Below are 27,003 nucleotides of genomic sequence, written 5' to 3' on the forward strand. Positions count from 1 at the left end.
TCAAGGTATTCCTATTACATCTTCTTCCGAACCTATTTCAAGTCCTTTTGTTTCACTTCCACCTTTTATTCAACACATTTAAACCACCACTACTTCACCTACTTTCGATAACATATTACAACCACCCATCACTACACTTTTTCAATCCCAATCCATCGATCCACCAAAACCAAATTCCGATGATGAAACAGATGGAGTAGGTTTCGGAGGAACATTTGCTGATTTGGAATTTGATTCCAAAGAGGAGAACATACCTAATCATATGTTGATGTCGGGAAAGTAGTTCAAAATTCTCAATCGCAAACTCAATTCTATCCTTCAATCACAAGCTGATTCTGGAGCCAAGAATTCGGTTTCGGGGATAGAAGTTGATGTGATGCTCAAGGTTGTCGAACTCAGAATGCAAAAGTAGTTGGATGTAATTGATAAGAATAATGAGTTTCGAGTCAAAGCTCAAGCTGATTCGTTTGATTCAGAAATCAAGGAGCTTCATAAAGTTGCAAAACAACGCCATGTTCTTTTTGTAAAAGATGTTAAGAAAGTTTGTGAAGATGTCAATCAGATGCTATAAGAGTTAAAGGTTGATGTATCGAAAGAATTAAACTCTTTGAGTACTAAAAACTCATCCATTCTTTCGAAGGTAGACATCATAGCAGGAGCAGTTACTAATTTCATTCAGACTTTTCAGTCGACAATTCCTTTTATCGAAGCCAAGGATAAAGAAGATAGGGCTCAGTTCGACCAATTGAAGGTGTTACTTGGCGAACTTAAAGAAGTTATCTCAAAGCCTGCTCCACAGTCCTTCTAACTCCTGAATTTTTAACTCCGAAGTTACATGGTTTGGATCAAGCTATTCAGAAGGCTGTTGCTCCAATTATGAAATTTGCCAACATGTTGCCAACTGGTGCCCCTCCTGTTGTCACAGGGGTGCAAGTGGGAGAAAAAAAAATTCAATATGGCAAATCTTCAAAAATTACAAAAAGGTTTGATAAGTCAAAAAAGATTGAGAAGATTGTTACTACTGGTGAAGTAATGAAAGTTGTACCTACTCAAGTCCCATCACCTAAAGTTTCAGAGGTGATTACAACAGAAGCCATCAATACAACAACAAAACCTATTTTGAAGGGAATTGTTATAGGCTCTTCTACTAAAGGAGGAAGTTCAATTTCATCTAAACCAAAACTTTCTGATGATGATGGAAAAGGGAATGGGATTTTGATTGAAAAATCAAAAGAAAAGAAGAAGGCCGAACTTGAAGATGAAATAGAGAAACAAAGGCAGATACATAGCATACTAAGACTTCGTCAAAGTGTTCCACCTGGTATGGATAAGGGTGAGCCAAAGAAGTTGTACATTTATGAGAATATTGAGGCAAGAGTTGCTTACAATTGCTTGTATGCGTTTGAGAAAAATCCTACGAAAAGCTACTCTATCACTAATACTAATATGAGCCAGTTTGATTTTCCAATGAATGAAATGATGTTTATCATGGTTCAGTATAAGATAGTTGAGATGTTTGACAACGAGGATTATTTTATCCATATGAAACTTAGGTTTCATGCAGTTGTTGGAAAAGAAACAGAAGAAATATGGTCATTGGTGAAGATAAAGAAGGTTGTCAGTATAACAAAAGATGTATTGTTCGAGAATATGATACAAAATTTTCAGTATCATGTTGTAAGGGTGAACAATCAAGTTTGTGATTTCTTAGTTATTGAATTTCCTCTAATGAACTTGAATGACTTGATTCAAGTTGCATTAATCTTGAAAGACATGGGGGATTTGCAACTTTAAGGGATTGACAAAGATGTATTGAGGCTTGGTCTGCCCATATTAAAATCTTCATAAACAATTACTATGATTGTCTAGCATTGACTAATGAGGAGTTAGCATCAGCAATGTGAAGAGAAGTGAAAGTTGCTATGGAATTGTCGAAGAGTCAAGCTGAACTGAAGAAATATGCTGATGGAGAGATTTGCTTAAAACCTTTTGGATTGGTCTTTGTAGGATAAGATAAGAATGGCAAAGCTAAGAGGTTTTTGTTCCAAGCAAGTGAAGTGGAAAGATACACTACATCGCAATATACGAACTTCATTGTTCGTATGAATAATTTCAAGAAGAATAATGATGGAGATAAAGCTGAGTTAAAGAAAATTTTGACATGGTACTCAGAGATATGAAGGATGATGCACTTTGCTGCACAAATTCTCACGAAATGAGAAGTTTGACATGATTACAAAGGGGGAGATTGTAGAGTCAAATTATCTTGTAATATGTCGAAGTCTGTGTATTTGTCTATTTCGTATGTTTCTATGTATTTGCTAAGGCATCTTGTTAACGAAGCGTAATGTCTAGCCTTATTATTTTTTCTACTTTCAATCTCCTATAAATAGGAGCTGAACATAGAGTTGATAGTAGAGTTTTCCCATTTTTACTATCGTTTTGTACTCGTGCTCTTTGAAAGTAATATGAGCTGAACCAGGTCTTATTTACTTCGTGTGTTCATATTACATCTTTTTACTCTGATTTGATTCCAATACTCTATTAAACTCTTCTACACCCTCCAATTGATACCTTTGACAGATAGATTCCTTAACCATAACTTGTTGATGAAAAGACCTTTTATATACACAAGAAAAACCCCCAACGTGAGTCCCGACAATTTTTCATCTTGGTACATAACTCATATCCCAAGATCCTAATATTTACACTTACATATCACCTGAAATATTCTTATTCCATGGTGACCTTCCACTATACTGGGATATATAAAGTTCCTAATCCATTGTTAAGACCGACAGTCCCACTCCTGGTCCAACCACCAGGCTCCTACTGAGAGTCCAACTAATAATGGCTACCCTAGCATATGCATCACATGGATACCAATCACTGACCATGAAGTTATCCCACTCTAACCGAAATCCAACACCTTGATCCAATTGATCTCCACCAAGGTCTCATCTGTACTGTTATGACCATATGAGCCTTGCCCACAGGTCTCACCCAGTCAAGTACTACACAAACCTAACCTTACCTCGGACTCCAATGGTCCTCCTCCCATAACAGAGAGAAATTCTCTAACAATATTGTCTGCCTCACCTCATGCATGTGTTGATCCCCTTTTAGCCCAATGACCAATCCTACCATGGCTTACCTCAATTTGGTGAATGCTACGACTACATCGCAGACTTACAACACTTCCCTGATAGCCCATCAACCTTGTTTATGTTACAGCTACCCCATAGTCTTACAACACTTCCATATTGCCATGGATCCAACCCATGGTTTTACCCTTCATCTACCATACCGATCATAAACATCAAGAGTCGAACCCATGTCCGAATTTTCCCAAATCAGGTGTTCGGGTCACGCTTTGAACCCCCTGAATCCTTAATCAAATAAGAACAGGTAGAGAAGTTCTAATACAAACCTTAACTTGAATCCATCTACATGTCTGCCATACATTACAAGGAATGCGCTAACCATATGTTGGGAATTTCCTGAACTCCCAACCTTACACAACCTCTAACCAGACTACCACTTGAGTTGTCTTTCCTTCCAACTGGGATGGGGTACTTTTCCTAGTTCACACCTGATCCAATCCCTAGAAGTCTGAACAATTCTCCCTCACTTGGAATCGACTGTGTTCTTACAATCCACAAAATTTTATGGATTTCCAACCCATCTCACATCCTTACAATTCAAACCGTTGACAACCTGAGCTTACAATGACCAGTGTTCCATTACTAGATGATCTCGATGATCGCACAAAAAATCGAAATCCAGATGAACATTCCCTCAAATCACAGTGTGTGTTATCAAATATGAATTTAACACATATTCTAGAAAATAAGCAATTAATTCACATATAAACTTTCAACAAATATTTAATAATTTTAATTAATACTTGTATTAAAATCATGTTCATGAAAGTAACTATGCACTCACCTTATATAGGCGGAAGGCTTGCGGGAAAGTCAGCACTTTGACTAACACTTCAGATTTTCCTTTAAAACGACCTAAACACGAATATTACTAAGTCTTAGTATTCGTTTGTATTTATAAAATTCAATCGTTATAATGTTTTTATCAGATTTATCAATAACCCCAAAGGAATACTAACTTGTAGATGATAAAGAACAACCAGGTAAGATCATATCGGAGGTAGGACCCATTTGGTATATAGAGATATGTTGTTTGGAAAAATCACTTTAAACGCCTCCCAAATCTAGCCTAAACATCACTCCCGTAAGTAAATGTGACAACCCAAAATTTCCATTTTGTACAACCATATCAAGTCAGTAGAAGATTAGAATAGTTGCAGTAAATTTCCAGACTTTTAGTATAAGTTTGAGTATTTCAGGTTTACACTTAAGGAGATATCAGGAGAGTGGATGCACTAGGGTTTTGTGCAACTCTGTTATTCAAAAACTCTATGATATTAGAGTTCATTCCGTGAATAAAATATTTTCTGCCAAAAATCCTAGGACTATATATAGGATTCTGAGCCATATTTATTCATTAGTTACATTTCCAACTAGAGAAAAGCCGAATTCTCTCTCAAGGATCTTCGGAATTTCGTCCCAGAACGTGAGTACTTCTATATAGTTGTATTATATAGCGTATATTGTGCTTAATAACATCAAAATCATATCAAAACAACAAGATTTGAGAGTTTACCGCCCAAGAACATCTTGGACCGTAAACCCTCCTTTAAGGCACAAATGGTTCCTAGTCCCTTCCTTAAGCAATGAAACTAGTTTGGACTTGTACCCTAATGTGTTTAGGATTAGAAAACAACATTAGAACACCAAGAGTAAGGTGTTCACGGCCCAAGAAGTTCCAGGGCCGTGAACTCCTAACAAAGGGGCCAAAGTGTGCTTTACAACCTCCTAAAGCCTTGGACACTAGCTTGGATTAGTTCCTAGTTAAATTAGGGACTTGGAAATCACCAAAAACACCCTTCCAAGGGAGATTACGGCCGTAATCTCCAAGGGGTTGGTCCCAAGGCCGTGGACTCCTCAAAGGAGTTAAAAGGAAGCCCTAATACTCTAGTAACCCTTGATTTTTAGCATAGAACATTACACCATGGACCTAAGGACCAAGATTCATGAAATGGTACTCCTTAACATCAGTTTACGGCCGTAAACTCATGGGGGAGTGGTCCCAGGGCCGTGAACATTAAACAAGACCATTTTAGGGCCTTAAACCCACCCAAACACTTGTTTAAGCTTTGAATCACTTCACCACTTAAGTTGTAATAGCTTTGAGCATCATTTAGAGACCCAAATGAGAGTTTACGGCCAGGAGTTTACTCCCCTGGGCCGTAAACTCCAACACACATGGTCTTTAGACCATAAACTCCCGTATGAGGCTTTGCATTGCTTTGTTGCAACCCGATAGCCTCGTAGCACTTGACCAAAGTGTTTTAGACCATAAACTCCCGTATGGGGCTTTGCATTGCTTTGTTGCAACCCGATAGCCTCGTAGCACTTGACCAAAGTGTTTTCCTCGCAATAGGATGTTTATACATGTTTAATTAGTGATAAAATCACTAATTTGTTATATACATATGTCTTCATATGTATTTAGGATTATTGTGTGTGTCTAATTCTTCACTTGACACCAAGCACTGGTCCGACACTTCCTTCCGATCCGCCACTGCAGGTGAGTTCATACACCTTGAATTAACCTTTTAAATGTTTCAAATGTTTATAAATGATTTATGGGGGAATACATGTTGAATCATGATTCGTTTTTATATCAATCACATATGATTAATAATTAAACATGCAAATGACTTTACTTTACGTTAATTGTTTTGCCAATCAATTTTCATCAAATGTTTATCTTGAACGTTTTTAAGTGTTTAAAACACTTTATTAAACACAGTATGTTTCATTTCAAACCCTGTTACATTTGTGGGTCAAACAAAGGTTCCTTTATAATTAAACTGTTGTTATCAATCAAATACTTTCAAACCATTTTATAAATTGACATCAAGTCGATCTCTTTTTAGGTATTAATTTTCCTTTAAAGGTTTTACAAAACTTCTTATATACTTTTATATTGTCAATTGCATGCCGGTATATGTATAGTTATATAATTAATGTTTAAAGGACTTAGGAAGGCTAACCTGCTTTATTTTCTTTTTCCCGTTAGGATGGGGTCTGGTAGGGTATCGGGTATCCGTCTGAAGGTCGTTTAACTAGCAATTATATATCATGTATATAGAGACATAAGATTTGTCCTCATTCAGTTCAGTATCGTTGGGTAGCAAAGGTATTACTTCAGGTTATACACGTACATGGTTAGTAACTATTATAGGTTTAGTTAAGAGATACCACTTACCATTCCAAGTACAAGGAATCATACAAGAGTCAGTTCATTCATGAGTCTATACTAGTACATTACATGATACAAGAGTATGTTTACATAGACATGCTTACATGAGTACATTCACATAGGTACGCTTACATGAGTACGTTTACATAGATACGCCTACATGAGTACGTTTACATATGCTTACATGATACATGAGTACGTTTACATATGGTTACATGATACATGAGTACGTCTACATCGATACGCTTACATGAATACATTTACATATATACATTTATTTGTATGCGCTTACATGGATACTCGTACCTAGATTCACTAGGATGATTTACTAGTACATTATGTGTAAATTGTCCTGCCCATCCCAGTTCAACGGGATGTCTAGATGGGACTAACCATTCCGGAACCCACCTGTTAGCAACAGTGGTAGATGAACATCTACGGATGCCTACGGTTATTACTTATATTAGGGGTACCTTTACGGGACTAACCATTCCTTTAACCTATTGTTCGCTACAGAGGTAAATGACCATCTACGGATGCCTACGGTTAATACTTATAGTAGGAGTACCTTTACGGGACTAACCATTCCTTAAACCTACTACAGCTACAGAGGAAAATTGAACAATCTACGGATGTTCAAAGGTTATACATTTCGCTTGTCGCGATGTCGTGTTAATCCTAATACAAAAGGATAACACTTAGATGATTATATTTTTCCTATTACTTTGTTTTGTGATACATTCACATAAACGATGAGTTAGACTAAGTACTGTTTGTAATAGTCAAAAAGAAGGAAAAACTATCATTGTCATAGCAAAACATTCGGGTCTTGGTAGAAGACTACATTTCATACTAGTTGGAAATATGGGATTTTCTAGGGTTTTCATACTTATATCAACTGTTTCATTTAAAGATTTACATGGCATTCATAACAGCTTTCCAAAACAAGATAATGACACTTAAATACTTATGAATTCACCAGCTTTAGGCTGATACTCTCTTTCAAAATAACTTGTATTCTCAGGTCACCAGTAGACAGGTACGATGGCCAGGTTTTGAGAAGACGGAGCACATACAAGACTCATCTTTTATTTTGATTTCATATTTTGGTGTCTTATTACACATAAAGAACACACATGTATTAAAACTTTACGTTTAATGCAATGGATGATGTTGTTGCTTGTTTACTACTTTACACTGTTGTGATACTGTACATGACGTCCTCCGCCCCTGAACGTTTCCACCGTTCTCGGTTTTGGGGTGTGATAGTAAATCTCTCAGTATAACGACCGATATTACTGATAAATCTTATTTATAAGTTCAAAGTAATGACTACGAACATAAACATAAGTTATACTTAAATTACCATAAGCATAAGTTCTATAGCGAAAAACTTGAAACTGCGTAGGCAGAACTTCGACACCACACACTTCTTTCTACCGGCTTTCTGTCGCGTCAACACCTTGTTGTGAACACTTTGAAACTTCAAAAAGTCATATTTCTAAAGAGAGAAATCTAAATAGGAAAGGTGCAAAGGAACAAATAAACCATGGAAAGCTATTTATAGGGCATATGGTAGGAGAACGTGTCGCGCCTATATAAGGACGTGTCGCGTCTTCAACGTAGGGGGCCAAGCTTCACTCCTGGTGATCACACGTGACATTCGCTGATATTTCTCACTATTTTCAAAAAATCATATCTCTCGCATGCAAGCTTCATTTTTAACGTTCTTTATATCCTCACTTGCGTATCGACAATTACAACTTTCATTTAGACTTCGTCGGCTAATTCGTAGTCTATTTTTTAGTTTTACAGCTGATAAGTAATATATAGTAAAATGATGTTGCGAAACTCATAACTTTTTCATAACTCTATTTTTGACGTTCTTTATATCAACGGTTTTGCATCGGTGAGTACTACAACTTTTGTTTAGATCGATTTGTAATCAGTCAATTTTCATTATAATTTCTGTGTCGCACACTGTTGTACCGTGTCACACTTGAAACTTCGAAAAATCATAAATTCCTCATACGAAGTCAAATTTAGGCGTTCTTTATATGCACTCTTTTGTAATTATGATTACTAAGATTTTTGTTTAGACCACTTAGGCTAATAAGCAACCTATCTTCGATTCATATTTTATGACACACATTGTCGTGTACGGTTGAACGCAAAACTTCAAAAAATCATAACTTCCTCATATGAAGTCAGATTTAAGTGTTCTTTGTATCCACAGGCTAGTGAGCATGACTACTACAACTTTTGTTAAGATTATTTATCCTAAATACTATTTTATTTTTATTTTTATTTTAAGCTTACCGATTATTTTTATATTAAGATTTTCTACAAATATTATATACTCATAATATTTGTCCACATAACGTGTATACGATAAATATTCATTGGCTCGTAACGTGTACAAAGAACAATTACCCTATTCAAAGATTTTAATTGTTCGATAAAATATATTATTATTATTATTATTATTATTATTATATCTTAAATGTTTAGATCGAATTTGTGGTGTTACAGTAACCTCTCACTTAGAATGATTACGTCCCGAAATCATAAAGATACAAAACAACTCTTGGATAGTGATTCCTAAGTCGCCTTCTAATCCCCTAGTAAGAGGTTGTCTCGGTGCTTGTTTTCACACAGTACTATCTCAACGATCCCATTGTGTTATACACGAAATAATGTTTTTAGGTTCCTTTATGACAACTTAACAGCCTGCCGACCTAATTCCATAACATTAAATTTTTTGATTAAGTTATCATTTAAGCGACATTGTTACATCGAATCCCTCGTACAACCATTTCTCCGTATCCAAAAATGATAAAGTTCACGAACTTAACTATTTTGTGCCCCTTTCGGATTTCGACTTTGTCGGACTACAATAGTTTTCACATTATCACTTACATAAGTATTTTCAAGAAGATCAGAGAATGGTCTCAGATCAAACTATTTAATTGTTTTTTTATAACGAGTCTATGAAAACATTCTTTATAGACTAATTGTTTACAAATGTGATACCTAGAAAAGTATACTCTTATCATTTGGTCAACGCTGACCCATGACATATCGTGTTTCTACACACTCCTTGGACACTTGATAATAAGATCTAAGATAAGATCGTTCCATTTACCCATAGGCATAGGTAAAGGTCTTAAGTTCCCTCACGATATTTGATGTCATTTTCTCACTTTCCCACCAAAACATCTATTTTATCATCTACGTAATGACAATCGAAGCTAATAACTCTTCTCCTAGCTTCTTGTGCTACAAATCTTCTAGATCTAGACGTCGAATTTGAAGTTGAGTTGCGTTTCACATTTTTTCAATAGGGTTGGTTCTCTCCCACTTGACTGTGAACCTTCACCTCCGGCTACTTACAGTCGGTCAAAGCCCAACTAGCCCGACTTATGTGTTTTGTAGCTCCTTTTCTTCTTGGAATAAACTCTTGATTGTCATATTAATGACTTTAACATCCTTAACGTAGTATCAATGCTAATGTCAACAACGAGTGATCTTCTCGCATAGCACGACCATAGTTGTTATCAATGCACACGTATGCACAATTCTGTAAGAGGATTTTACTTTCTTTAATCATTCATCATATGATACAAATTTTAGTTAACTAATTATAGTTATTCATTTTGTATCATATGACTTGATGAATCTATTCCCACCCATTAAATTAGTTTTCATAGAACCTCAATTGAGCATGGTTAAAAACTCAAATCAAACATCGGAGATGGATTCAAGTTTACTTGCAGTTTGAAAGTAGAAGATCAGTATTAGACAAAGCAACGATGAATGGAAAAAGGAGGAAGGCGGCTAAAGAAGCAAATTCTTTCTTACTAAATTTTCGTCATGAGGAAATTGTTCGTTGTGTTTTTATGTTATTTCTCTCTTCAATATTTGAAAGTAAAATACGGGGTATAAACAAAGTATTTTTTTCGGTCTATGGATAAAATTCATCAGTGGAAGTAGAAATACCAGGATCCCATAAATTAGAATAAATAAAAACTATTAAAGCATAAATTTGTAAAATAATAATTACTAGAGTAAATTATTTAAATCGTCCTTGTGGTTTGGTCAAAATTGCACGTTTGGTCCCTAACTTTTTTTTTGCACTCGGATCGTCCTTATGGTTTGATTTTGTTGCGTTTTTCGTCCTTATGGTTTGGTAAAAATTGCATGTTTGGTCCCTAACTTTATGTATGTAAGGGACAAAAAATGCAACAAAATCAAACCATAGGGACGAAAAACGCAACAAAATCAAACTAAAGGGACGATCCGAGTGCAAAAAAAAGTTAGGGACTAAACGTGCAATTTTGACCAAACCACAGGGACGATTTCAGTAATTTACTCTAATTACTATTATGGTATAAACTAATAAAAAAATATTTTTACATAAATTTGATGTAACAAACTCCATATCATGAAGTAATTAGTTAAGTTACTATGTTGCATTTTGTAGCTAGAATAAAATAACCATGAATTAATTTTATTACATAATATAAAATAACACAAAATGTCATATAAATAAACGTCTAAACCTAATTAAAAAGTTAATATTATAAGTTTATAACATATTCTATGTAAGACACTTTGTAACAAACACTAAGATAAGGTTTTAAACATGTAATCTGGTCATTCTTATATGCGGAATGCTGAAAACATGGCCACAATAATTGACTTTGGAAAAGGAAAAGCAAGGTGGAAAATACTCGACTTACGGACAAAAGGATATGGAAGATTATGGCACAAATCAAGGAAACATATTTGACCATAAGATGCGACACTTGTCATTATCATTTCTGTTCCAAAGTATACTCGTATGACGTGTTAATGGTTGCGCCTAAAATGAGGTATACTTTGAGTCTCATAAAGAACCCGTTAAGTAATAAGTAATTGCTTTGGATTTGAAACTTTTTATGTATTACAGTATCAGAAATCAACAATAAACTTAATTCGATTGATCTATTTTTATTCAAATGATTCAAAATCATTCTGTTAAATTCATTTTACTTATCAAAAATCCCTTTTAGATAAGTTTTACTCATAAAAAACAATTTATGAATGAAAATTATAATTGGTATCTACTGACCAGTTATATGGCAATAATCCTGCCAAACACCGAGATGCATATAATTAAGTACTTTGGCTATTCCTCAAGTTATTAAAATGAGAGAACGACAACCACGACTTCTTCTATTAAAAAATTTATTATATAATTATTAAAGTTAGAGTACGTTATGTAAAATTTGTATTATTTAGATCTAGTCTTGAAAAGCATTTAAAAGGATATATCATATATAATGGGAATGCGATGAAGCCATTACTCTCTCTACACACACACATATATATATATATATATATATATATATATATATATATATATATATATATATATATATATATATATATATATATATATATAGAGAGAGAGAGAGAGTAGGCTATATAAAATTTTGTATTATTTAGATCTAATAGGTATTTTAAAGGATATATTATATATAACAGGGAATGCAATGAAATTCCATTCCTTTTTTTTAGTTCTCACTATTTTTACACTCTCTCTCTCTCTCTCTCTCTCTCTCTCTCACACATATCTCTATATTAATAAAAGAGTAGCTCTTTTGTCATGTGTCACCATATTAAACATTTTAATTAATGTGTTGCCACTTATCAATCTATTAGTTTTCCATTTTAAATTTATTAGACCTTCTCATTAATGTGATTCTATTTTAAATTTTAAATTTTAAATTATTGTTTTCATTATTTCACAAATAAAAAATATCTAATATATATTAAAAATTAATTTTATATATTTATTTGAATCAATGATTATAATTTCACATAACTAATAAAAAATATCTCTTAAATTAATAATTTATTTAAAATAACTTATTAATAGTTTTGAGTTTTTACTATAAAAGTTTGATTAATTTTATAACCGTGGTTCTCACGGGTTATAAACTAGTATAATAATAATAATAGTAATAATAATAAAATAGGAGTGATAAATGGCAGAAAATAAGGGAACCCATGCCCAAGGATTATCCTTTTACTTATTTCAAGATGAATGCTCCTTTTCATGTTTTTGGGGTGGGCATTTAATATTTCCCTTATATTGGATTGGACTCCTTTTTTTAATCATTAATATTCCATTTTTGTAAAACAGAATCATAACAATGTTTTCACATCATCTACATAAAAATAGTCTAATTATACTATTTGGATGACCCGCCTCCAACTCCTTTCAAACCCTATCATATGAGATATATCTTTAGAGTATTTGTAATATCTTAAGTGTAACAATGTTCAAGTGCAACAGTGTTTTTGTTTTGAATTCTTTTATAATTTTTTGTAACCCAACAGCTAAAGTTTATATTAAAATGTTTAAAAAAAGGTATCTTAACAAAAATGAACATATCTTTGTTTATTTGAAGTAAATGTATTTGATTAAGTTTTTGTTAAGATATCTTAACTGAAATGACATCTAAATTTAGAATGAAACATTTCGGACTAATTAAATTTGGTTGTTTATTTTTCTTCTAATCTGCTTTAAATAATTTTCTATAATTCTCTTTTTAGTCATCTTCGAAATAGTCACTTCGAAATATTTAATAAAACTTACTTTCAATCAAATGTCATATTTGAAGGTTTAATACTTTTAAACATTTTTAAGATTCAATTAAAAACAACACATTTTCTTGTAATTTATGGATTATTCATCGGATTTTAGAATTGTTTCCAAAATTCATGAATAGTTTTTTCCTTGTCCGGAATCTGAACCATATGTCTGGATGTGAGTTCGAAATATATTTGTTGGATCTTAAGGACGAATAACAAGCAATAAGAAACGAAAATGTTTCACAAAGTCTTAATCAGAAAGTTATATTGATTAAGGTTCCCAATAAAACACTCACAAAGAGAGAATAAGGTTCGACCTTATAATCTCCCATGATGTCAAAACCTTCAGAACTACTTATTCAAAGCCTTTAGCCATAACTTTATCTGGTTCGATGATAATCTCAGGCTTGATCCATTTGTAGTCGTTCGCTAGTAGTTCCTCACATCTCTTACTAACCTCAAAAGATAACAGCCAATGAAAACAGTCAACAATCCTTTGAGACATGCAAGCCATCCATAAATGGAAAAAGTGATTAGTTGGAGCTTTGGGGATATCATTAGATTGCATGAAGTACAGAACACTATTTGTTTCCCTATAAAACATTCCATGGGTAAGGGATTTGATTAATAGATGCTCTTGAGGATCAAATCCCACTGGTAAGGAGTTGTTGATCTAAAATGAACCAAAGGGCAGTAGATAATTTGCATGCTTGGCCCTTCTTCTTCTTTGCCTTAATGGGAGGAGGATTGGAAGTAGACGCTGAAACCGGGTCACTTATAGGAACAAGTTTGAGATTACTAACCTTGTTCATCATAATGTTGAGTGCCAACTTCAGCTATTGGGAATGGATACCCTGATGTCCCTTTATGATGTTAGCAATTTGTTAGGGTGTCAAACCCAAAAAATGATAGGGGTACAATATACTCCAAAAGAACACTGCTATGTTGTACTAAAAGGTAGTACAAAATAAGCAGATTCGATCAACAGAGACACAGGGCTAAAGTCTATACCTTTTTGCGTAAGGTACTTTGGTCACCAAAAGTAAAAGGAGGCGGGGGATTGGTTGTATGCAATGATTCAAGTAAAATAATAAAGAAACAAGTAAACAATTAACTAATAAGAATATATTCAAAATTTATAAAATGCTCCAACTCTATATATGATAATTTAGCAATGTGATTCAAAGATAACATGATATTTGCTCAATTCTACATAAGTTGTTACTTGAAAGCGTTAACGAGCTCTAAAACTTTCCATTCACCATATTAATTAACCAAAATATGTTCTTTGATTAACCCTAACCTTACTAACCTAACCTAAACAAGCTCTTAGAATTAGATTGAAAGATTGCATTAAGTTTTATGTGAATGTTCCCAACAACACCTAATATTCCTCACATGCTCGGGATTCTAAGAGTGTGTGAATAAGATTTACACTAAATTTATTCAATGGAAATCAGTCTAGTGCTTGTTACGTAGTCCAATTTATAAAACAATTATGAATTTTGCAATTAGATAATTTGAATGACATAACCCTAATTCAAAAGGCCAATAAGAATTACAATTAGAATCAAACATTTAATTAAAACAAAAGCAAATTCACTAGATAGAAACTAAAAGTAAACATCAAGTCAATTAAAACAAAAGAAAATTCACTAGGGTTATAGCCACACATGGCTAGAAAAATCAACAAATTCAGAAAATATGAAATAATCGGCAACGAAACTTACGAATCTAACGAAAAAATATTTTCAAATGATTATAATTAAAACCATGCAATTGTTCTCGATATCCTATTCTCCTAGTGCTCTGGAAATGAAGTGCAAGTGTCTCATTTCCCCAAATCCCAAGATCGAGTAAAAAGGAAAAACTGCCAAAAAGCAGTTATTGGGTCGAACACGGCCCGTGTTGGTATAGGGTAAATCAACATGATCCGTGTTGAGTAGAAAAAGTCATATTGCCCTCGAGATTTCTTCCAATGTATGATTCTCAAATTTGCATAAGCAAACCAACACGACCTGTGTTCAACATGGTCAACAACCTCTTCTTGGTCAAACACGACTTGTGCACACTTTTTGAGTGCAAATCTAACATGACCCGTGATCCTATCTGCTTCTAGGTGCAATCTTGAATTTTTTCAACTTTTTCCGTTTCGCATCCAATCACTCTGATATCTTCACTCATGCTCCCCGGTACCTCCCAAAATGCGTTTCCACCTCCGGATCACTTGAAAAGACCGTAAAAACATGAAAATAAGGTTGTTCTAGCAACTACCATGACTTTGGATGGAAGGCATGCAAAATGGAATAAGCTATACTACATGGATGCATAAAAGGGATGAAAAAGGTTTGCAAAAAGATGTAAAAAATGAATGCAACAAATCTCCCCAAACTTAAACCCTTCTTGTCCTCAAGAAAGAACGAGAATTGGACAAAAAATGATGATTTCTAGATGGTATAAAGAAACATAGAACAAAAAGGGACGAAAGTATCCTAAAGGAGCTAAGAATGAATGCATGCAATAAAAACAATGAGAATAACATATGTACAAAAGAAACTAAGAAAATAAGATTAAGAAATTTCCAAATTAAAAGTCAAATTTTGTTTTTGATCCAAATTTCATAATTCTTTTTTGAACACCAGAGGTATAAAAGTCAATTACCAATTATCCAAACACAAAATATTATCCATTTGTTGTTCTCACTTCAATAAAGTCTCGACAGAGTCAAACCTTGGATGTTGTCCTTTAAATGACAATCGTGACCCGGAGTTCAAAGTCATAGTGTCATGAGACTTCATACCAAAGTCACTGATTTAGTGGTTTTGAAAATATAGACAACCCCGGTGTCAAATTACTTTATTTGGGGGTATCATATTTTAAATAGGAACCGATTCTCTAAAATTCCCTCAGGTACTCCAGGTTGACTCAACCTTTCAATCCATCCTAGTGCTCACTATCCATATCAGGTTACTCCCAAAGGTACCAATCATTGCATCCACATGAGGTCTTGTGTTGCTCACATCTTTAATCGTCAACTTGGCTTCATTGACTTGCTTTCTTAAACTTTGTTTTTCGCTTCTTCAAGTTGATTTCGTTTTATTTATTTATTTATTTTGATGTAGACTTGGCTTGTGGATTTTTTCTTCAGTGTAGCATTATTTTTTCTTGAATTATTTGTTTGTATATATTTTTTTCCCGATTAGGTGCAATGGCCAACCAAGTCTTCAATACTTCAGACGATGTGTGAACAAGTGGATGAAATGAAATCCCCCTTCAAGAGGTCTACACAAAAATGATTCGAAAGATGGTTTTCCAATATTTTCAAACAAGAGTTGGCATTTAAGTATTGGGTTTAAAAGAGAGCGATATTTTCAAAAGTTGTTTTACCCTCTTTTACTCCATAACTCAACACATAAAACCATCTACCCTATATTTTTGAGTTACCAAACCCATGATGAGGACACATTTAGATCTATCATTGCGATACATTTGAAGTGAGGAGTTATTTATTTATTTTTTTTGTTTTAAAGATATATATTTTTTATTTTTTTATTATTATTTTTATATGTTTGGACTTCAAGGTGATCAACTACTTGCACGACTTATGATTGATGGATCGATTTTCCGAAAATATTTTTAATTTTGTAAATTTTTTTGTAAGATTTTGGATGCACTGCAGAAAATTAGATGCAAAAACTTTAAAATTAGAACATAAGGAAAATATTTTTGGTTTTTGTAGATTTTTAATTGCAGAATGCAAAAAAATGGAAATAAGAAAGTTTAAAAACTTTTATTGATGCAAATAAAATGCATGAAATGGATCCTAAGGTACAAACTCTACCCTCCCCAAGTTTAAATATAAGCATTGTCCCCGATGCTTGGAGAGGGCGGAACAACCTACTGGGGAGGAGGAGGCGACGGTGTGACATCCCAAATTTCTCGGCCAGAAAAGACCGATTTGTTTATACTTTATTTAAAATCAGAGTATCCTTTTGAAGAATAATATTGTGGAATTTGTTCACAAAAATATGATAAAGATATTATCAAAACATTTTCGAAGAAATGTATTTTAATTATATTAAAAAAATTGGGATGTCATCCTCAATACAATACATAAGCATAAATGGAAATAACATAGGCCTTACAAAAATCTATTATTCTACTGGCATATAATCTATAAATCTATTATCAGATCATCACACCTGTGCTCTTGTGCCACTACCTGTACAAGAAACTGAGTAGGCCAGACTTAGGAGCCTGGTGAGCACATAGGGATTTCAACCCACAATAATTAAATTATTTATTTTCATCAAATCATTCAACCCGACTACCCGTTCCCGTTATCGTCACTTTCTAACCCTAAAGCATCTAATTTAAGAGACCTATCCTAAGGATTATCTTCGAGATAGACAATAATGATTAGGGGATTCTTCAGCAATATATGACAATAAGACAACCATGAGGGGGATGGAGTACATCTGGTGGACACTTAGTTCAAAACCACCTACAGGCTGCGAGCCTGCCAACGTTCCACTGGGCTGTTTAGAATAGTCTGTGGTCATCATCTATACTCCGCTAGACGACTGGATAATCTTTAAAGTCAATTCCTTTCATCATTTATTTCATATTTCATCATCTATATCATCTTTCATCTACCCATCTTTACCCAATATATTTATAGGTATAAAATACATTTACAATTTAAATCAAGTAAAACATGTATAAATCACCCATCTAGCATAGTTATCAAGAACACAGATAAAATGCACATATAGCAGGTAATTTATCTTAAATACTTCATATCTATGTGTAAGATGAAAGTAACTATGCACTAACTTGTCAAAGTGACGACTCAAAATTCGAATAGCGCTTCGCTTCTACCAACTGTCTTTTCCTTTGACATAACCTTGTATCACTATCACTAAGTCTTAGTCTAACATTTATTGCGACTAATTATTAGTCTAGATTCATCATTAATTCAAAGTCTACTGATCTATAGCTAATAAAGGACAACCAGGTAGGATCATATCGGAGGTAGGGTCCATTTGGTATACAAAGTATATTGTTTGGAAATACCACTTCAACACCTCACTAAATCCAGCCTAGACACCATCCCCGTAAGTAGATCAATCAGTACAACAACTTGGAATAAATAATAAATCTTGTTTATAGGTTCATATTAACTCTAATGAACTTAAACATAAGTTATACTTAAAGCACTGTAAACATAACTCAACTTACAGGTAGTTTAGCAAAAAACTGGACTCTACGTGGGCATAACTTCTAAATCGAAAGCTCTATTTCTCGGGGATTTATGGCGCTTAAGAGCTTCGCTACTAACACTTAGGAAGTGCTAGAGAAAGGTCTTGGGACCTTAGGAGGCTTTTGGAAGAGATTGGAAGGAAATGTGTGAATAAAATAATGAAATTCTTGTTCCATTTATAGGTTGCCAGGAGGCCCAGTACGTTGGGCGTACTCAAATTACGATGGGCGTACTCAGTATGTTGGGTGTATGCAAATTACATTGGGCATACTAGGTGCCACATGTCAGCATCTGGTGGAAAGGCATGGGGAGGAAGGGGTGCTCCAGATCGCGACACGTGTCTCTCTCTTGTTAATCCGAAAATTAATTATCTTGTAAAATCCATAACTTTCGCATATGAGCTCCATTTTTTATGTTCTTTATATCTATGCGTAGCTATCGACGAGATTTATAACTTTCATTTAGACTTCGTCGGCTAATTTTGACCTTATTTTTAATGTTATATTTGAACAGGCTTAGACAGTTAAAGTCCGTTAAAAATTCATGACTTTGTCGTCCAACGTCCGTTTTCGACTGTCTTTATATTGTTGAACTCCTATTAATGTGATCTCAAATTCTTATTTAGATTGTTTTGGCTAAAAATCTACCGATCTAAAGTTTGATTTCCATGTTGTACACTACTATTTTGAATCTTAGAAAAATCACAACATCCTCTAATAAAGTAAGATTTTTGACGTTCTATATATGCACGCTCTCGGTTTACCGACTACTACGACTTTCGTTTAGGCCACTAAGACTAAAAAGTAATCTATAAAAAATTTACTTTTTACGATACGCGAAGTCGTACCGGTTTAATCACGAAACTTCGACGAGTCATAACTTCTTTGTTATAAGTCTGATTTCGGCGTTCCTTATATCTCCATAATCCTTGTTACTGATGGGTTTTGGACATAAGACCTTTACCTATGTGCACATACAACCCTATAGCTTGGATCTAAGTTTCACTAATTGAACATGCAACATATCCAAGACTTTCATGGCTAGATCTAATGTAAACTAATAATTGAAACATATAAAATAGATCTAGAATAGTACCTTGAATTACTTGCTTGAAAACCTTCTTTCTTCTTGGAGCTTAGAGTCACAAATGTCACTCCTCTAATGGCTTACAAACACCAACTAGCAAGAAGATGATTTGAGAGAGATGAGGAAGAGGGAAATCGGCTCTAGGGTTTCTCCAATTACAAAGGTGCCGATTTCCTCAACCCTATGGGTCTATTTATACTGTGAGCTCCTAGGGTTTCACCCTAAAACCCTAATTGGATAACTTAGCCTCAAAGCAATCCAAATCCCTTCCTAGATAAGGACTTGGATGATTTCTAGGTGATCCATATCCCTAAAATCGTCCAACCCTATATCCATAAGGATTATCAGCTCAAAATACAACTTTCATACATTTGACAGTTTATACCCCTTTATTCAATTAATCTCTTTAAGCCACCAAATTAATTCCTAATTAATTTATGACTTATATTAATCAAATAATATTATTATTATTTTAACATATTATTCCTATAATACATTAATAATAATATCTCTTCTCTCTAAATCACCCTATCAAGTTGCTATGGTGAAGGCAACCCAAAAGGACCATGCACAATCGGGTCAAGTACTTACCAAATATAGTTACAGCCTTAGACACTAATCCAACAGTCTCCCACTTGGATAAGTCTAGTAACTATAAACGCAAACACAATCCGATTAGCAATCGTAGCTCTCAAAGACGCTGTCAACTCGGATCATATCAGTAACCTGTTCTTTAGATAAGGGATCGTACAGTCCTCTGTTTTGATATCGTGCAGACGATTTCATGAGACATTGTCATACTCATTGTCCAGCAACTATTTTCTCGATCTCAGATTTATCTGACATAGAACTTAATTTAACACATCAATTCAGTCCTGACCGGGCCCGACACATAAGTCAAATCAAATCATCAAGTGGCCGTGATATCGCTTTTACCCTCTTAGGATAAAAGTAACAGATAAACTTCGTCTTATATGCATTTACTTATCGACTAGCCAACTATATACAACAATGTGTTTTATGACATCAATTTACTGATGCGGTTTCGCATTATCAATGTACAACCAATTAGTAAATAATAAACCATATATCTAGGTTTTAAGACCATATGATATTATCATCTTGCGATCACTTCAAAGTGATTCCAGCAAGCGCGGGTTTATTCCAATGCTCAAAACTTGTTCATAAGCACTCATGAATGTTGCAGCAAACCTTTGCTATGTCTAATAGCATTTAGATAATCTACACACCAATTCATAACAATCTTCATTCATACCTACTTCCAACATATGAAGGATTGTGGATAGTTTGAATAATTCGATTATTCTTAATAAACTCAACTATTGTGGAAGTCAAAACATGCAAAGTGAAACAATAGCTAAACAATTAACATAAGACAGTAACATTACTTATAAATAATACTCTTTTATTTAATCATCAAATGTCAATTACATTTATCTATTACACGTTTCTAATACTATCTAATCTAAACTGATATCATCCTTCAGCCCAATACTCCTAGCATGCTGCAAGTGCTTAACCCTGCTCAGTCCCTTCATAAGCGGATCTTTTGGGTTATCTTCTGATGATATCCTCTTAACCACGAGGTGTCCTTCTTCTACTCGATGCCTAATAAAGTGATATTTTGTGTCGATATGCCGAGATCTATCATGATCCCTCGGTTCCTTGGTCAAGGCAACCGCTCCTTCATTATCACAGAAAATTTCCATGGGCTCCTTTATGGCAGGCACAACGCCAAGATCGCCAATGAAGTTCTTCAACCATATTGCCTCCTTTGACGCTTCGCTCGCTGCAATGTACTCTGATTCGCATGTTGAATCAACTACAGTTTCCTGTTTGGAACTTTTCCAAGTTACTGCTCCTCCATTAAGGGTAAAGACCCATCCCGACTGCGAACGGTAGTTGTCCCTGTTGGTCTGGAAACTGGCATCACTATACCCTCGCACCTTTAAGTCATCACTCCCTCCGTGGAATAGAAACCATTCCTTGGTCCTCCGAAGGTACTTAAGGATGTTCTTGACTGCAATCCAATGCGCTCTACCAGGATTCCCTTGATATCTACTGACCATGCTCAAAGCAAAGGCCACATCAGGTCGAGTACAAGTCATAGCATACATGATTGAGCCAACTGCAGAAGCGTAAGGTACTCAGCTCATTTCAGCTATCTCGGCTTCGGTACTCAGACTTTGAGTCTTACTCAACTTGGTATTACACTGTATCGGTAGTTCTCCATTCTTCGAGTTTTCTATACTAAAACGTTTTAGTACCTTATCTAAGTAAGTATTCTGACTATGTCCTATTAGTCTCTTACTTCTTTCTCTCACTATCCTTATTCCCAAAATATAGGAAGCCTCTCCGAGGTCCTTCATAGCGAAGCACTTCCCGAGCCAGGACTTTACCTCCTGCAGAGTCGGGACGTTGTTTCCTATGAGCAGTATGTCATCGACATACAAAACGAGAAAGCAAAATATGCTCCCACTGGCTTTGACATATACACATGATTCATCTTCGCTTCTTACAAATCCAAACTCTTTGACTTTCTCATCAAATCAAAGATTCCATCTGCGAGACGCTTGCTTAAGTCCATAAATGGACTTCTCAAGCTTACACACTCTATTTGGATGCTTCAGATCGACAAAACCCTCTGGATGAGCCATGTAAACATCCTCAACCAACTTTCCATTAAGGAAAGCGGTCTTGACATCCATTTGCCATATCTCATAATCATGAAATGCAGCAATAGCTAGCATCACTCTAATAGACTTTATCTTCGCAACTGGTGAGAAGGTCTCATCATAGTCAACTCCGGGAGTTTGAGTAAAGCCCTTCGCAACCAATCACGCCTTGTGAGTGTGCACATTCCCATCCATGTCGGTCTTCTTCTTGAAGATCCATTTGCACCCAACTGTCTTACGTCCGGGAACATTGTCAACCAAATTCCAAACTTGGTTGTCATACATGGACTGAATCTCGTTGTCCATTGCCTCTTTCCATTTTGCAAACTCTGGGCCTGCCATGGCTTCCTTATAGCAATTAGGTTCATCTAGATTTATTAGTGTACTATCACTAATATACGTGTCCCCTTCGGTAGTAATATGAAAACCATACAACTGGGGTTAAACTCTAACTCTTTCGGAACGTTTAAGAGGTAATGACTCGTCAATTGGTTCAACCGGAGTTTCCTCCTCGGGTTGAGCGCCAGTGGTAGAGGTTCCTTTATCGCTCGACTCTTGAATCTCTTCAAGATCGATTTGCCTCCCACTATCTCCTTGGCTTATGAGTTCTCTCTATCAGAAAACCCCTCTCCTTGCAATGAAGACCACATTTCACTCGGTCTATTGAAGAGATATCCAAAGGGTTTCTGCGGGTAGCCGATGAAAATACATTGCTCACTACGAGGTTCAAGCTTGTCATGAGTTTCTCGTCTTACGAAAACTTCACAACCCCAAACCTTGATATGTGACAACGAGGGAGCTTTCCCTGTCCATATTTCGTGAGGTGTTTTGGCAACCTTCTTTGTAGGGACTCGGTTAAGGATATGGGCAGCAGTCTCTAAGGCATACCCCCAAAATGAGATAGGTAGTGAAGCACGACTCATCATAGAACGAACCATGTCCAACAGGGTTCGATTGCGCCTTTCTGCCGCACCATTCAACTGCGGTGTCCTAGGTGGCGTCAATTGTGAAACTATTCCACATTCCTTGAGATAGTCGTGGAATTCAAGACTTAGGTACTCTCCTCCTCGATCGGATCAAAGCATCTTGATTTTCCTGCCCAATTGATTCTCCACTTCATTCTTGAACTCTTTGAACTTTTCAAACGTTTCAGACTTGTGCTTGATTAAGTAAATATACCCATATCTACTATAATCATCGGTGAAAGTCACGTAGAAGTGGTTTCCATCCTTTGTGGTGGATCTAAAGGGTCCACATACATCGGTATGTATGAGATCCAATAAACCCTCACCCCTCTCACAAGTGCCAGTGAAGGGTGACTTGGTCATCTTTCCAAGTAAACAAGATTCGCACGTGTCATCTTCCCTAAGGTCGAATGACTCCAACACTCCATCCTTTTGGAGTTGGGCTATGCGCTTCTTGTTGACATGTCCAAGACGACAATGCCACAAAGACGCTTTATCCAAACTATTGGAAGAATCTATACACAGCACATCATTTCCTAGGTTATCTACAACCATAACAGTTTCATAAATTCCATTACAAGGAATAGCTTCAAAGTATAAAACACCATTTAGATAAGCATAAACAGAACCATTCATATTATTAAACGAATATCTAAATCCTTGTCTAAACAAACCATGAAATGAAATGATGTTTCTTTCCATGTCTGGCGAGTAGCAACAATTATTTAAATCTAGACCTAATCCATTACTTAGCACTAAAGAATACACTCCAATCTTGGTGACAGGCGACGATCTTCTGTTTCCCATGATTAGATGTATTCTTCCTTGCTCCACATCTCTATATCTTCTTAGTCCCTGCAAGTCAAAACAAATGTGATAACCACATCCTGTTTCAAGAACCCAAGAAATAGTGTGAGATGAATTACTAGATTTAATTGTGTATATACCTGCAAAAGATGGCTTGATCTTTCCATCCTTGATGGCTTGTAGATATTCCGGGCAGCTTCTCTTCCAATGGCCTATCTTGTGGCAATGATGGCACTCTGCCTCCTTTGGGTTAGGGTTGGGCTTAGCGGGATCAACTTTGGTCCCACTAGAAGAGGAACCATCTTGGGACTTTCCCTTGCGGTGGCTCTTTGAAGAAGCCTTCCTCTTCTTGCCCTTCCCTGCCCTATAGCCAAAACAAGAGCAGCGGTTGGTGCGGGAGTTGGTGCAACAGACTTGTGTTGGATATAGTGTCTAAGTCCATAACTATATTTGGTATGTACTTGACCCAACCCGGCATGGTCCATTTGGGTTGCACTTCACCCGAACAATTTATGGATAATCTTTTGAGAATAGTACAAGTTATGATTTATTAATATATTATAAGTTCTAATATATTAATATAAGATCATATTATTTAATTAGTATTGATCTATAATTAATCTAGGATTAATTTAAAGGTCAAAGATATTACTAATTAAATATGGGCTTCTATATTTATATAGTGTGGGCTAATGCTTATTTGGAATGGGCTAGGCTTGCATGGAAAGTCCATGGATACTCCATGGAGCTTTAACCCATGGATCTCATGGAAATGAAGAGACATGGGTATTAGGGTTTACATGGATGTAACCCTAATCCACCACACTATATAAAGGAGGCTTTGGTTCTTGAAATCACACTAGTTGAGGTGAGTAAAGCAAGAGGGCCGATTTCAAGATAGTAGTGACTATTCTCTCAAAGTTCCAAGTTTGTGGTGATTTGTGATTTCCATTTGAGGCATCCACACTATTGGTGCTAGGCTTTAAAACTCCAAGCAATCAACTACTACTACAAGGTAAGTATTTCTACTAGCTTTATTTGATTCATGTTCCCCATGCCATGCTAGTTAGGATATGAACCTGGGAAAAATAATTATTTGCATGTATCATAGACAAACATAGATCCAAGGTTTATTACGGTTGCATGTACACTTAGGAAGTGTTAGAATGCTCAAAACCCATCAGTGGTATCAGAGCCTAGGCTTGTTTGTTTGATACTTGATGCAGAATATTGGAAAAAGCCAAAAAACTTGCTGTCTGCCTAATGAACTCGCCGAGTCCATGGGGGGGACTCGCCGAGTTCATGTGTATCTTCAACCTACTTGCCGAGTAGGTTCATGCACTCGGCGAGTAAGAGCCACAGAGTGCAGATTTTCGACTTTTGCTGCTGGAAATGGACTAGAAACATTACCCTAAACTGTTTTGGTGTTATAAAACTTGTCTTAGATGGTGTAATGTTTGTTCTAATCCATTTACAATGGCTAATATCAATTTTTCATGATTATATGTGTTCATATGGTCTTGAAACTTTGATATGGATATTCATGTTCTTGATCTTATGAAGTTAGATGATTATAGGAATTACTTGTAACCTACTTGGTAGTTTAATTCTTGATCATAATGTGTTTTAATGGAGTCCATAACTTGTCCTCAAGTTATGGAAAACCAAGAGTCACACTTGAATTAAAACCATTAAAAGAACACAAGAGTTAGAAAAATGAAGAGTCTTCATTTTTATTACTCTATTTAACTCTTAAGTTACAAGAAATGAAAAGTTTTGAAAGTTTACAAAACTTGCCCTCAAGTTTTGGAACAAATAAAGTCATATTAAAAACTTTAGTTCCAACCCTTAGAATTTTAAAAGTTAAAATTCAACCCTTATAGTTATAATATTATAAGTTAATAATAATATATATGTGTATAAGATTAAAGTCGTCTTATCGCTAGTACGCCTCATTCACGAAGCCGGTCTATAAGGTGGGTATAAGGTTGTTGCCTATAAAATGGCAACTTAATGGGTGTCCACTCTCACCCACCGCTTGCTTGACTGGTGGAGGGTCGTTAGCCGAACGGGTAAGACAAGGACTTATAAATTCTCATTAAAAGTATGATGAATATTATAAAGTAACTAAATGTTTTATTAAATTCCCAATCTTAGTTACTTTAGGAAAAATGTGAATAAGGTGCTAATCCATGAAATTACACTTTACACTTTGTCTAAGTCGTTAGTGGAGCGTGTGTGGTTAACCGGCACACTAACCTGGACTTAACAAGGTAGGTAAAGGGTGGCTTAATATTTATCATAGTATCGATGGAGCGTGTCTGGTTAACCGGCACATCGATTGAGGGGTAATTTATTAAGGGTACCAAGTAATTTGCATGGTTACTTCACACCTCGTTTTGTGATCCTCGGCATCCCAGTCACAAAACTTGGAGGGCACACTCGAGATTGAAACATGCCTTTGAAAAGTTCATTGAATCTTAAAAGAATCTAGGAGTTTCTAAGAACCAAATTAAATATTTTTTAATATTTCGGCTTTGGTGGAAATTGGTGAATCGTCATTCACCTACCTTTCAAATATGTTATTACTTAGATTACGTCATACCTCTTCTAAGTATAATATATTGTGATTGGGTCCTAGCCTTAATACTACATTTGGGTGTTTTATTAAGGGCTATCTCTATATCTAAACTAATCCTTCTTTCTTCTCTTATCAGATGTCTGCAAACAACACTGCTTCTGGCTCTAATCCTAGTGGCTCCTTTTCTCTTATGAACTTGTGTGGAAAAGTCACTTTTGATGGATCCAACTTTAATGAATGGATCAGAAACATCAGAATGATTACTCGCTACGAGAACAAGGAATATGTCCTCGATAAGGAGCTTAAGGAGATTGATGAGACAGTTGCTACTCCTCAAGAGATCGCTGAGTTTAGGGCACATGAAAGGGATGCCACCAAAGTGGCATGCATCATGATGGCCACTATGACCGCGGATCTCCAAAAATCCTATGAAGATTTCTACTCCTATGAGATGCACCAAGACTTGATGGAAAGATACCATCAAAGTGCTCGTCAAGAGAGGTATGAAATCATCTCCTCCATGATAACAACTCTCATGAAGGATGGTGAACCCATCACGGGCCACATGTAGAAAATGCAAAGATTTGTGGACCGTTTGCTGAAGCTAAATGTGAACTT

Source organism: Lactuca serriola, chromosome 3, assembly GCF_051521515.1.
Source record: "Lactuca serriola cultivar US96UC23 chromosome 3, Lser_US96UC23_V15, whole genome shotgun sequence".
Taxonomy (NCBI): Eukaryota; Viridiplantae; Streptophyta; class Magnoliopsida; order Asterales; family Asteraceae; genus Lactuca; species Lactuca serriola.